We start from the raw sequence: 16,298 nt of genomic DNA on the forward strand, positions 1-16,298 counted from the left end.
CCAGGCAGCATCCTGGTAAACCTCTTCTGCTCCCTCTCTAAAGCCTCAACATCCCTCCCGGTAGTGGGGCGATCGGAACGGTACGCAATGGCCCAGATGTGGCTGAAGCGGAGTTCAAAAGGTTGAAACTTGACCTCTGTTTCCATCAACGGTTGTAATTTGTGTCGAGCGGTTCAGTTGTTGAGACACGAGGATCTGACCAGGTAAATACTGGCACTGTGACAGAGAACACAGTGAGACACAGGGAAACGTGTTTGCTAGAGGGAGAGTTTTCACAGGACATTTTGAGGAAAGAGGCAGAGAGCTGGCGAGTTTGAGGAAAGTGGTCACACCGCTCTGGGGCCTGCAACTACAGATCCCCACCGGAATCTGAGTGGAGAAGGGGGCGATCTGGAGAATGGAAAAAAAACTTATATTTCTTAACAGCAAATAGTCAAAACCTTCTCTTGCCAACCACTGCCCCCTCCTGAACAGCCTGATCGTTAACCATTTTCTAAACTTCCCCAGGTCCCGCAGATTATCTTTTCTTAGAGTTGGTCGTCCACTGAAGTTCCAGTCACAGAATAGTAATAATAACATCACTTTAATTAGAAAAGCAGGTAACATCCCAACTGGTCTGTTCAACCACAGAACAGCTCTCACCAGAAATACAAGGAATCTCGGCCAGAACCCTGGTTCAGTCTCTCTCATTTACAACAACAAATCCCAAAGATGATAATTTAAATATGGGACCAGAGATAGACGAATCTGGAAGTTTACAAACTACTCACGTTTCTGGGACCTCTGTAAATATTGCTCCAGTCCACACCCGGTCAATGAAACCCCTCAGTGTCCCTGAACACGGGTTTAGTAAATCGCTACAAGCTTGTTCATCATTATCCTTCATCCTGTTTGCAGAGGGAACAGACACGACAGTGACATTCCCACACTCATTTCTGAATATGAAACAGATACAGTCCCTGATTATTGAAGAACATCATTTCTGCCACTGTCACATTCTCTAAAGGAAATATGTCCAGGATCAGTGTTTTCCTAATCTCCCTATCACAGCCGAACACATTGAATAGAGACCCCGCACACCCCTGACGGGATCCTGTCGCACTGTGAGACACCACACAACTCGGGCAGGGTCCTGACAAACAGTGAGACACCATAAAACACTGACAGTGTCCTGACACACTGTGAGACGCCAGACATGCCTGGCAGTGTCCTGACACACCATGAGACCACACACAAATCTGAGAGGCTCCTGAAACACGTTGAGACCCCACACACCCCTGACAGGGTCCTGACACTCTGTGAGACCCCACACACCCATGACAGGGTCCTGATAGACTGTGAGATCCCACACATCATTGACAGCATCCTGACACACTGTGAGATCCCAGACACCCCTGACAGGGTAAGATATACTGTAAGACCCCACACACTCTGACACGGGGTTGACACACTGTGAAACCACTCACACCACGGCAGCTTCCTAACGCACAGGGAGACGCCACACAATGCTGGCAGGGTCCCGACACACTGTCAACCCCCACACACTGAGAGATCCCACACGTCCATGACAGAGTCCTGACACAATGTGAGATACCACACGTCCATGACAGGGTCCTGACACACTGTGAGAACCCACACACCCCTGACAGGGACCTGATACACTGTGAGAACCCAAACACACCTGACAGGGTCCTGATACACTGGGAGAGGGCACACATCCCTGACATGGTCCTGACACACTGTGACACTCCACACACCCCTGACAGGGTCCTGACAAACAGTGAGACCCCACACACCCCTGACAGGGTCCTGACACACTGTGAGATCCCAGACACCCCTGACAGGGTAAGATATACTGTAAGACCCCACACAACGCTGGCAGGGTCCCGACACACTGTCAACCCCCACACACTGTGAGATCCCACACGTCCATGACAGGGTCCTGACACAATGTGAGACCCCACACACTCCTGACAGGGTCCTGACACAATGTGAGATCCCACACACCCCTGACAGGGTCCAGACACACTGTGAGACACGACACACCCCTGACTGGGTCCTGGCACTCTGTGAGACACCACACACTCCTGACAGGGTCCTGACACACTGTGAAACACCACACACTCCTGACAGGGTCCTGACACACTGTGAGACACCACACACTCCTGACAGGGTCCAGACACACTGTGAGATCCCACACACCGCTGACAGGGTCCTGACACACAGTGAGACCCCACACATCCCTGACATGGGTCCTGACACACTGTGAGTCCCCACACACACCTGACATGGGTCCTGACACACTGTGAGATCCCACACACCCCTGACAGGGCCCTGACACACAGTGAGACCCCACACACTCCTGACAGGTTCCTGACACACAGTGAGACCCCACACACCCCTGACAGAGTCCTGACACACTGTGAAACCCCACACACCCCTGACAGGGTCCTGACACACTGTGAGACCCCACACACCCGTGACAGGGTCTGATACACTGTGAGACACGACACACGCCTGACAGGGTCCTGACACACTGTGAGACCCCACACACCCCTGACAGGGTCCTGACACACTGTGAGATCGCACACACCCCTGACAATGTCCTGACACACTGTGAGACCCCACAAATCCCTGACAGGGTCCTGACTCACTGTGACACCCCACACACCACTGACAGGGTCCTGACACACTGTGAGACCCCACACACCCCTGACAGGGTCCTGACTCACTGTGACAGCCCACACACTCCTGACAGGGTCCTGACACACTGTGAGATCCCACACACCCCTGACAGGGTCCTGACTCACTGTGACACCCCACACACCCCTGACAGGGTCCTGACTCACTGTGACAGCCCACACACTCCTGACAGGGTCCTGACACACTGTGAGATCCCACACACGGCTGACAGGGTCCTGACACACTGTGAGATCCCACACACCGCTGACAGGATCCTGACACACTGTGAGATCCCACACACTCCTGACAGGGTCCTGACACACTGTGAGACCCCACACACCGCTGACAGGGTCCTGACACACTGTGAGATCCCACACACCGCTGACAGGGTCCTGACACACTGTGAGATCCCACACACCGCTGACAGGGTCCTGACACACTGTGAGACCTCACACACTCCTGACAGGGTCCTGACACACTGTGAGACCTCACACACTCCTGACAGGGTCCTGACACACTGTGACATCCCACACACCCCTGACAGGGTCCTGACACACTGTGAGATCCCACACACCGCTGACAGGGTCCTGACACACTGTGAGATCCCACACACCGCTGACAGGGTCCTGACACACTGTGAGATCCCACACACTCCTGACAGGGTCCTGACACACTGTGAGTCCCCACACACTCCTGACAGGGTCCTGACACACTGTGAGACCCCACACACCCCTGACAGGGTCCTGACACACTGTGAGATCCCACACACCCCTGACAGGGTCCTGACACACTGTGAGACCCCACACACTCCTGACAGGGTCCTGACAAACTGTGAGACACCACACACTCCTGACAGGGTCCTGACACACTGTGAGATCCCACACACCCCTGACAGGGTCCTGACACACTGTGAGACCCCACACACTCCTGACAGGGTCCTGACACACTGTGAGACCCCACACACCCCTGACAGGGTCCTGACACACTGTGAGATCCCACACACCCCTGACAGGGTCCTGACACACTGTGAGACCCCACACACTCCTGACAGGGTCCTGACACACTGTGAGACCCCACACACTCCTGACAGGGTCCTGACACACTGTGAGACCCCACACACCACTGACAGGGACCTGACACACTGTGAGACCCCACACACCACTGACAGGTTCCTGACACACTGTGAGACCCCACACAACCCTGACAGGATCCTGACACACTGTGAGACACCACACACCCCTGACAGGGACCTGACACACTGTGAGATCCCAGACACCCCTGACAGGGTAAGATATACTGTAAGACCCCACACACTCTGACACGGGGTTGACACACTGTGAGACCACTCGCACCACGGCAGCTTCCTAACGCACAGGGAGACGCCACACAACGCTGGCAGAGTCCCGACACACTGTCAACCCCCACACACTGTGAGATCCCACACGTCCATGACAGAGTCCTGACACAATGTGAGATCCCACACGTCCATGACAGGGTCCTGACACACTGTGAGACCACACACACACCTGACAGGTTCCTGACACACTGTGAGACCCCATACACCCCTGACAGGGTCCTGACACACTGTGAGACACCACACATCCCTGACAGGGTCCTGACACACTGTGAGACCCCACACACCCCTGACAGGGACCTGACACACTGTGAGAACCCAAACACACCTGACAGGGTCCTGATACACTGGGAGAGGGCACACATCCCTGACATGGTCCTGACGCACAGTGTGACCCCACACACCCCTGACAGGGTCCTGACACACTGTGAGAATCCACACACCCCTGACAGGGTAAGATATACTGTAAGACCCCACACACTCTGACACGGGGTTGACACACTGTGAGACCACTCGCACCACGGCAGCTTCCTAACGCACAGGGAGACGCCACACAACGAGGGCAGGGTCCCGACACACTGTCAACCCCCACACACTGTGAGATCCCACACGTCCATGACAGAGTCCTGACACAATGTGAGATCCCACACGTCCATGACAGGGTCCTGACACACTGTGAGTCCCAACACACACCTGACATGGGTCCTGACACACTGTGAGATCCCACACACCCCTGACAGGGCCCTGACACACAGTGAGACCCTACACACTCCTGACAGGGTCCTGACACACAGTGAGACCCCACACACCCCTGACAGAGTCCTGACACACTGTGAAACCCCACACACCCCTGACAGGGTCCTGACACACTGTGAGACCCCAGACACCCGTGACAGGGTCTGATACACTGTGAGACACGACACACGCCTGACAGGGTCCTGAATCACTGTGAGACCCCACACACCCCGGACAGGGTCCTGACACACTGTGAGATCCCACACACCCCTGACAATGTCCTGACACACTGTGAGACCCCACAAACCCCTGACAGGGTCCTGACTCACTGTGACACCCCACACACCCCTGACAGTGTCCTGACACACTGTGAGACCCCACACACCCCTGACAGGGTCCTGACTCACTGTGACACCCCACACACTCCTGACAGGGTCCTGACACACAGTGAGATCCCACACACCCCTGACAGGGTCCTGACTCACAGTGACACCCCACACACCCCTGACAGGGTCCTGACACACTGTGAGACCCCACACACCCCTGACAGGGTCCTGACACACTGTGAGACCCCACACACTCCTGACAGGGTCCTGACACACTGTGAGACTCCACACAACCCTGACAGGTTCCTGACACACTGTGATGCCCCACAAACTCATTTTAGGTTCCTGACACTCGGTGAGACGCCACACACACCTGACAGGGTCCTGACACACTGCGAGACTCTACACACCCATGGCAGGAGCCTGACACACTGTGAGACCCCACAAACTCATTTTATGTTCCTGAGACAAAGTGAGACCCCACACACACCTGACAGGGTCCTGACACACTGTGAGACCCCACACATCCCTGACAGGATCCTGACCCACTGTGAGACCCAACACACCCCTGACAGGGTCCTGACCCACTGTGAGTCTCCACACACCCCGGACAGGGTCCTGACACACTGTGAGACACCACACACACTTGACAGGGTCCTGACACACTGTGAGCCCCACATTCCCCTGACAGGGTCCTGACACACTGTGATGCCCCACAAACTCATTTTAGGTTCCTGACACACTGCGAGACCCCACACACCCCTGACAGGTTCCTGACACACTGTGAGTCCCCAGACACCCCTGACAGGGTCCTGACACACTGTCAGACCAAACACACTCCTGACAGGGTCCTGACACACTGTGAGACCCGTCACACCTCTGACAGGGTCCTGACCCACTGTGAGACCCCACACACACCTGACAGGGTCCTGACACACTGTTAGAACTCAAACACACCTGACAGGGTCCTGATACACTGGGAGAGGGCACACATCCCTGACATGGTCCTGACGCACAGTGTGACCCCACACACCCCTGACAGGGTCCTGACACACTGTGAGATCCCAGACACCCCTGACAGGGTAAGATATACCGTAAGACCCCACACAACGCAGGCAGGGTCCCGACACACTGTCAACCCCCACACACTGTGAGATCCCACACGTCCATGACAGAGTCCTGACACAATGTGAGATCCCACACGTCCATGACAGGGTCCTGACACAATGTGAGAACCCACACACTCCTGACAGGGTCCTGACACAATGTGAGAACCCATACAGCCCTGACAGGTTCCGGACACACTGCGAGACACCACACACCCCTGACAGGGCCCTGACACACTGTGAAACCCCACACACCCCTGACAGGGTCCAGACACACTGTGAGATCCCACACACCGCTGACAGGGTCCTGACACACAGTGAGTCCCCACACAGCCCTGACAGGGTCCGGACACACTGTGAGACACGACACACCCCTGACAGGGTCCTGACACACTGTGAGACTCCACACAACCCTGACAGGTTCCTGACACACTGTGATGCCCCACAAACTCATTTTAGGTTCCTGACACTCTGTGAGACGCCACACACACCTGACAGGGTCCTGACACACTGCGAGACTCTACACACCCATGGCAGGAGCCTGACACACTGTGAGACCCCACAAACTCATTTTATGTTCCTGAGACAAAGTGAGACCCCACACAAACCTGAGAGGGTCCTGACACACTGTGAGACCCCACACATCCCTGACAGGATCCTGACCCACTGTGAGACCCAACACACCCCTGACAGGGTCCTGACACACTGTGAGTCTCCACACACCATTGACAGGGTCCTGACACACTGTGAGACACCACACACCCCTGACCGGGTCCTGACACACTGTGAGACACCACACAGCCCTGACAGGGTCCTGACACACTGTGAGACCCCACACACCCCTGACAGGGTCCTGACACACTGTGATGCCCCACAAACTCATTTTAGGTTCCTGACACAGTGTCAGACCCCACACACACCTGACAGGGTCCTGACGCACTACGAGACTCTACACACCCATGGCAGGAGCCTGACACACTGTGAGACCCCACAAACTCATTTTATGTTCCTGAGACAAAGTGAGACCCCACACAAACCTGACAGGGTCCTGACACACTGTGAGACCCAACACATCCCTGACAGGATCCTGACCCACTGTGAGACCCAACACACGCCTGACAGGGTCCTGACGCACTGTGAGTCTCCACACACCCCTGACAGGGTCCTGACACACTGTGAGACCCCGCACATCCCTGACAGGGTCCTGACACACTGTGAGACACCACACACACTTGACAGGGTCCTGACACACTGTGAGCCCCACATACCCCTGACAGGGTCCTGACACACTGTGATGCCCCACATACGCCTGACAGGGTCCTGACACACTGTGATGCCCCACAAACTCATTTTAGGTTCCTGACACACTGCGAGACACCACACACCCCTGACAGGTTCCTGACACACTCTCAGACCCCACACACCACTGACAGGGTCCTGACACACTGTCAGACCCCACACACTCCTGACAGGGTCCTGACACACTGTGAGACCCCACACAACCCTGACAGGGTCCTGACACACTGTCAGACCCCACACACCCCTGTCTGGGTCCTGACACACTGTGAGATCCCACACACCCCTGACAGGGTCCTGACGCACTCTGAGACTCTACACACCCATGTCAGGAGCCTGACACACTGTGAGACCCCACAAACTCATTTTATGTTCCTGAGACACAGTGAGACCCCACACACACTTGACAGGGACCTGACACACTGTGAGACCCCACACATCCTTGACAGGGTCCAGACGGACTGAGAGACGCCACAAACAGCTGACAGGATCCTGACAGAATGTGAGAACACACACACACCTGACAGGGTCCTGATACACTGTGAGAGGGCACACATACCTGACATGGTCCTGACACACAGTGTGACCCCACACACCCCTGACAGCGTCCTGATACACTGTGAAACCCCACACACCGTGGACAGGGTCCTGACACACTGTGAGATCCCACACACCCCTGACAGGGTCCTGACACACAGTGAAACCCCACACACTCCTGACAGGGTCCTGACACACTGTGAAACCCCACACCCACTGTGAGACTCCACACACACCTGACAGGGTCCCGACCGACTGAGAGACGCCACACCCCTTACATGACATGGCCCTAACACACCGAGAGACACACACACTCCTGACAGGGTCTTGACACACTGAGAGACGCCACACCCCTTACATGGCCGTAACACACCGAGAGACCCACACACTCCTGACAGGGTCCAGACACACTGTGAGATCCCACACACCGCTGACAGGGTCCTGACACACAGTGAGACCCCACACATCCCTGACATGGGTCCTGACACACTGTGAGTCCCCACACACACCTGACATGGGTCCTGACACACTGTGAGATCCCACACACCCCTGACAGGGCCCTGACACACAGTGAGACCCCACACACCCCTGACAGAGTCCTGACACACTGTGAAACCCCACACACCCCTGACAGGGTCCTGACACACTGTGAGACCCCACACACCCGTGACAGGGTCTGATACACTGTGAGACACGACACACGCCTGACAGGGTCCTGACACACTGTGAGACCCCACACACCCCTGACAGGGTCCTGACACACTGTGAGATCGCACACACCCCTGACAATGTCCTGACACACTGTGAGACCCCACAACTCCCTGACAGGGTCCTGACTCACTGTGACACCCCACACACCACTGACAGGGTCCTGACACACTGTGAGACCCCACACACCCCTGACAGGGTCCTGACTCACTGTGACAGCCCACACACTCCTGACAGGGTCCTGACACACTGTGAGATCCCACACACCCCTGACAGGGTCCTGACTCACTGTGACACCCCACACACCCCTGACAGGGTCCTGACTCACTGTGACAGCCCACACACTCCTGACAGGGTCCTGACACACTGTGAGATCCCACACACCGCTGACAGGGTCCTGACACACTGTGAGATCCCACACACTCCTGACAGGGTCCTGACACACTTTGAGACCCCACACACCCCTGACAGGGTCCTGACACACTGTGAGACCCCACACACCGCTGACAGGGTCCTGACACACTGTGAGATCCCACACACCGCTGACAGGGTCCTGACACACTGTGAGATCCCACACACCTGACAGGGTCCTGACACACTGTGAGATCCCACACACCGCTGACAGGGTCCTGACACACTGTGAGATCCCACACACCGCTGACAGGATCCTGACACACTGTGAGATCCCACACACCTGACAGGATCCTGACACACTGTGAGATCCCACACACCCCTGACACGGTCCTGACACACTGTGAGATCCCACACACTCCTGACAGGGTCCTGACACACTGTGAGTCCCCACACACTCCTGACAGGGTCCTGACACACTGTGAGACCCCACACACCCCTGACAGGGTCCTGACACACCGTGAGATCCCACACACCCCTGACAGGGTCCTGACACACTGTGAGACCCCACACACTCCTGACAGGGTCCTGACAAACTGTGAGACACCACACACTCCTGACAGGGTCCTGACACACTGTGAGATCCCACACACCCCTGACAGGGTCCTGACACACTGTGAGACCCCACACACTCCTGACAGGGTCCTGACACACTGTCAGACCCCACACACCCCTGACAGGGTCCTGACACACTGTGAGATCCCACACACCCCTGACAGGGTCCTGACACACTGTGAGACCCCACACACTCCTGACAGGGTCCTGACACACTGATAGACCCCACACACTCCTGACAGGGTCCTGACACACTGTGAGACCCCACACACCACTGACAGGGACCTGACACACTGTGAGACCCCACACACCACTGACAGGTTCCTGACACACTGTGAGACCCCACACAACCCTGACAGGGTCCTGACACACTGTGAGACACCACACACCCCTGACAGGGACCTGACACACTGTGAGATCCCAGACACCCCTGACAGGGTAAGATATACTGTAAGACCCCACACACTCTGACACGGGGTTGACACACTGTGAGACCACTCGCACCACGGCAGCTTCCTAACGCACAGGGAGACGCCACACAACGCTGGCAGGGTCCCGACACACTGTCAACCCCCACACACTGTGAGATCCCACACGTCCATGACAGAGTCCTGACACAATGTGAGATCCCACACGTCCATGACAGGGTCCTGACACACTGTGAGACCACACACACACCTGACAGGTTCCTGACACACTGTGAGACCCCCATACACCCCTGACAGGGTCCTGACACACTGTGAGACACCACACATCCCTGACAGGGTCCTGACACACTGTGAGACCCCACACACCCCTGACAGGGACCTGACACACTGTGAGAACCCAAACACACCTGACAGGGTCCTGATACACTGGGAGAGGGCACACATCCCTGACATGGTCCTGACGCACAGTGTGACCCCCACACACCCCTGACAGGGTCCTGACACACTGTGAGAATCCACACACCCCTGACAGGGTAAGATATACTGTAAGACCCCACACACTCTGACACGGGGTTGACACACTGTGAGACCACTCGCACCACGGCAGCTTCCTAACGCACAGGGAGACGCCACACAACGAGGGGCAGGGTCCCGACACACTGTCAACCCCCACACACTGTGAGATCCCACACGTCCATGACAGAGTCCTGACACAATGTGAGATCCCACACGTCCATGACAGGGTCCTGACACACTGTGAGACCCCACACACCCCTGACAGGATCCTGACACACTGTGAGACTCCACACACTCCTGACAGGGTCCTGACACACTGTGAGACTCCACACACCCCTGACAGGGTCCTGACACACTGTGGGACCCCACACACCCCTGACAGGATTCTGACACACTGTGAGACCCCACACACCCCTGACAGGGTCCTGACACACTGTGAGACTCCACACACCCCTGACAGGTTCCGGACACATTGTGAGACTCCACACATCCCTGACAGGATTCTGACACACTGTGAGACCCCTCACACCCCTGACAGGATCCTGACACACTGTGAGACACCACACACCCCTGACAGGGGTCCTGACACACTGTGAGTCCCCACACACCCCTGACAGGGTCCTGACACACTGTGAGTCCCCCACACACCCCTGACAGGGTCCAGACACACTGGCAGACCCCCACACAGCACTGACACGGTCCTGACACACTGTCAGAACCCACACACCACTGACAGGTTCCTGACACACTGTGAGACCCCACACACTCCTGACAGGGTCCTGACACACTGTGAGACCCCACACACCCCTAACAGGGTCCGGACACACTGTGAGTCCCCACACACCGCTGACAGGGTCCTGACACACTGTGAGACCCCACACACCCCTGACAGGGTCCTGACACACTGTGAGTCCCCACACACCCCTGACAGGGTCCAGACACACTGTCAGACCGCACACAGCACTGACACGGTCCTGACACACTGTCAGAACCCACACACCACTGACAGGTTCCTGACACACTGTGAGACCCCACACACTCCTGACAGGTTCCTGACACACTGTGAGACCCCCACACACCCCTGACAGGGTCCTGACACACTGTGAGATCCCACATACCCCTGACATGGGTCCTGACACACTGTGAGTCCCCACACACCCCTGACAGGGTCCAGACACACTGTCAGACCCAACACAGCACTGACACGGTCCTGACACACTGTCAGAACCCACACACCACTGACAGGGTCCTGACACACTGTCAGAACCCACACACCACTGACAGGTTCCTGACACACTGTGAGACGCCACACACCCCTTACAGGGTCCTGACACACTGTGAGACCCCACACACTCCTGACAGGGTCCTGACACACTGCGAGACGCCACACACCACGGACAGGATCCTGACTCACTGTGAGACCCCACACACCCCTGACACGGTCCTGAAACACTGTCAGACCCCACACACCCCTGACAGGGTCCTGACACACTGTGAGACCCCACTCAACCCTGACAGGGTCCTGACACACTGTCAGACCCCACACACCACTGACAGGGTCCTGACACACTGCGAGATCCCACACACCCCTGACAGGGTCCTGACGCACTGTGAGACTCTACACACCCCTGACAGGGTCCTGACACACTGTGAGATCCCACACACCCCTGACAGGGACATGACACACTGTGAGACTCTACACACCCATGTCAGGAGCCTGACACACTGTGAGACCCCACAAACTCATTTTATGTTCCTGAGACACAGTGAGACCCCTCACACCCCTGACAGGGTCCTGACACAGTGTGAGACCCCACACACTCCTGACAGGTTCCTGACACACTGTGAGACCCCACACACTCCTGACAGGGTCCAGACACACTGTGAGACTCCACACATTCCTGACAGGATCCTGACACACTGTGAGACTGCACACATCCCTGACAGGGTCCTGACACACTGTGAGACCCCACACACCCCTGACAGGGTCCTGACACACTGTGAGACCCCACACACCCCTGACAGGATCCTGACACACTGTGAGACTCCACACACTCCTGACAGGGTCCTGACACACTGTGAGACTCCACACACCCCTGACAGGGTCCTGACACACTGTGGGACCCCACACACCCCTGACAGGATTCTGACACACTGTGAGACCCCACACACCCCTGACAGGGTCCTGACACACGGTGAGACTCCACACACCCCTGACAGGTTCCGGACACATTGTGAGACTCCACACATCCCTGACAGGATGCTTACACACTGTGAGACCCCACACACCCCTGACAGGATCCTGACACACTGTGAGACACCACACACACCTGACAGGGTCCTGACACACTGTGAGTCCCTACACACCCCTGACAGGGTCCTGACACACTGTGAGTCCCCACACACCCCTGACAGGGTCCAGACACACTGTCAGACCCCACACAGCACTGACACGGTCCTGACACACTGTCAGAACCCACACACCACTGACAGGTTCCTGACACACTGTGAACCCCACACACTCCTGACAGGGTCCTGACACACTGTGAGACCCCACACACCCCTGACAGGGTCCTGACACACTGTGAGTCCCCACACACCCCTGACAGGGGCCTGACACACTGTGAGACCCCACACACCCCTGACAGGGTCCTGACACACTGTGAGTCCCCACACACCCCTGACAGGGTCCAGACACACTGTCAGACCCCACACAGCACTGACACGGTCCTGACACACTGTCAGAACCCACACACCACTGACAGGTTCCTGACACACTGTGAGACCCCACACACTCCTGACAGGGTCCTGACACACTGTGAGACTCCCACACATCCCTGACAGGATCCTGACACACTGTGAGACCCCACACACCACTGACAGGGTCCTGACACACTGTGAGACTCCACACATCCCTGACAGGATCCTGACACACTGTGAGACCCCACACACCCCTGACATGGTCCTGACCCACTGTGAGACACCACACATCCCTGACAGGGTATTGACACACTGTGAGACCCCACACACTCCTGACAGGGTCCTGACACACTGTGAGACCCCACACACCCCTGACAGGGTCCTGACACACTGTGAGACCCCACACACCCCTGACAGGGTCCTGACTCACTGTGACACCCCACACACCCCTGACAGGGTCCTGACCCACTGTGAGACACCACACATCCCTGACCGGATATTGACACACTGTGAGACCCCACACACTCCTGACAGGGTCCTGACACACTGTGAGACCCCACAAACTCATTTTATGTTCCTGAGACACAGTGAGACCCCACAGACACCTGACAGGGTCCTAACACACTGTGAGACCCCACACATCCTTGACAGGGTCCCGACCGACTGAGAGACGCCACACATTCCTGACAGGATCCTGACACACTGTGAGACCCCACACACCCCTGACAGGGTCCTGACACACTGTGAGGCCCCACACACCCCCTGACAGGATCCTGACACACTGTGAGACTCCACACACCCCTGACAGGGTCCTGACACACTGTGAGACTCCACACACCCCTGACAGGGTCCTGAAACACTGTGAGACCCCCACACACCCCTGACAGGATTCTGACACACTGTGAGACCCCACACACCCCTGACAGGGTCCTGACACACTGTGAGACTCCACACACCCCTGACAGGTTCCGGACACATTGTGAGACTCCACACATCCCTGACAGGATTCTGACACACTGTTAGACCCCACACACCCCTGACAGGATCCTGACACACTGTGAGACACCACACACCCCTGACAGGGTCCTGACACACTGTGAGACTCCACACATCCCTGACAGGATCCTGACACACTGTGAGACCCCACACACCCCTGACAGGGTCCTGACCCACTGTGAGTCCCCACACATCCCTGACAGGGTCCCGACACACTGTGAGACCCCACACATCCCTGACAGGGTCCCGACCCACTGTGAGTCCCCACACATCCCTGACAGGGTCCCCACACACTGTGAGATCCCAGACACCCCTCACAGGGTCAGATACACTGTGAGACCCACCACGCTCCTGACAATGTCCTGACACACTGCGAGGCCCCACACACCCCTGACAGGTTCCTGACACACTTTGAGACCAAACACACTCCTGTTAGGTTCCTGACACACAGTGAGACGCCACCCACCACTGACAGGGTCCTGACACACTGTGAGACCCCACACATCCTTGACAGGGTCCCGACCGACTGTGAAACCCCACACCCCTGACAGGGTCCTTACACACTTTGAGACGCCATACACCCGTGGCAGGTTCACGACACACGTTAAGATGCCGCACTCCCCTGACAGGGTCCAGACACACTGTGAGGCCCCACACACCCCTGACAGTGTCCTGACACACTGCGAGACCCCACACACCCCTGACAGTGTCCTGACACACTGTGAGACCCCACACACCCCTGACAGGGTCCTGACACACTGTGATGGCCCACAAACTCATTTTAGGTTCCTGACACACTGTGACACCCCACACACACCTGACAGGGTCCTGACACAGTGTGAGACCCCACACAACCCCGACAGGGTCCTGACACACTGTGAGACTCCACACACGCTGACAGGGTCCTGACACAGTGTGAGACCCCACACAACCCCGACAGGGTCCTGACACACTGTGAGACTCCACACACGCTGACAGGGTCCTGACACACTGTGAGACCTCCACACACCCCTGACAGGGTCCTGACACACTGTGAGAACCCACACAACCCCGACAGGGTCCTGACACACTGTGAGACCCCACACAACCCCGACAGGGTCCTGACACACTGTGAGACCCCACACAACCCCGACAGGGTCCTGACACACTGTGAGACTCCACACACGCTTACAGGGTCCTGACACACTGTGAGACTCCACACACCCCTGACAGGATCCTGACACACTGTGAGACCCCCACACACCCCTGACAGGGTCCTGACACACTGTGAGACCCCACACACCCCTGACAGGGTCCTGACACACTGTGAGACCACACACACATCGGCCAGGTTCCTGACACACTGTGAGACCCCACACACCCCTGACAGGGTCCTGACACACTGTGAGACCACACACACATTGGCCAGGGTCCTGACACACTGTGAGGCCCAACACACACCTGTTAGGTTCCTGACACACTGTGAGACACCAGACATATCTGCCAGGGTCCAGACACACTGTGAGACCCTACACCACTTACATGGTCCTAACACACAGAGAGACACCACACAGTCCTGACAGGATCCTGACACACTGTGAGACACCACACACCCCTGACAGGATCCTGACACACTGTGAGACCCCACACACCCCTGACAGGGTCCAGACACACTGTGAGCCTCCACACACCCCTGACAGGATCCTGACACACTGTGAGACCCCACACACCCCTGACAGGGTCCAGACACACTGTGAGACCCTACACCACTTACATGGTCCTAACACACAGAGAGACACCACACAGTCCTGACAGGATCCTGACACACTGTGAGACACCACACACCCCTGACAGGATCCTGACACACTGTGAGACCCCACACACCCCTGACAGGGTCCAGACACACTGTGAGCCTCCACACACCCCTGACAGGATCCTGACACACTGTGAGACCCCACACACCCCTGAC

The 16,298-nt window shown here is 56.9% G+C and overlaps 2 protein-coding genes across 2 annotated transcripts in view; one reads left to right on the plus strand and one right to left on the minus strand.

The window, feature by feature from the left end:
- LOC140720955 (NACHT, LRR and PYD domains-containing protein 3-like) overlaps positions 1 to 16,298 on the minus strand; it is a 320,684-nt gene that overhangs the window by 217,319 nt on the left and 87,067 nt on the right. The gene's annotated exons all lie outside the window — the stretch shown is intronic.
- LOC140720891 (NACHT, LRR and PYD domains-containing protein 3-like) overlaps positions 1 to 16,298 on the plus strand; it is a 1,078,849-nt gene that overhangs the window by 31,447 nt on the left and 1,031,104 nt on the right. The gene's annotated exons all lie outside the window — the stretch shown is intronic.

The sequence above is a fragment of the Hemitrygon akajei genome, unplaced genomic scaffold (genome assembly GCF_048418815.1).
Source record: "Hemitrygon akajei unplaced genomic scaffold, sHemAka1.3 Scf000048, whole genome shotgun sequence".
NCBI lineage: Eukaryota > Metazoa > Chordata > Chondrichthyes > Myliobatiformes > Dasyatidae > Hemitrygon > Hemitrygon akajei.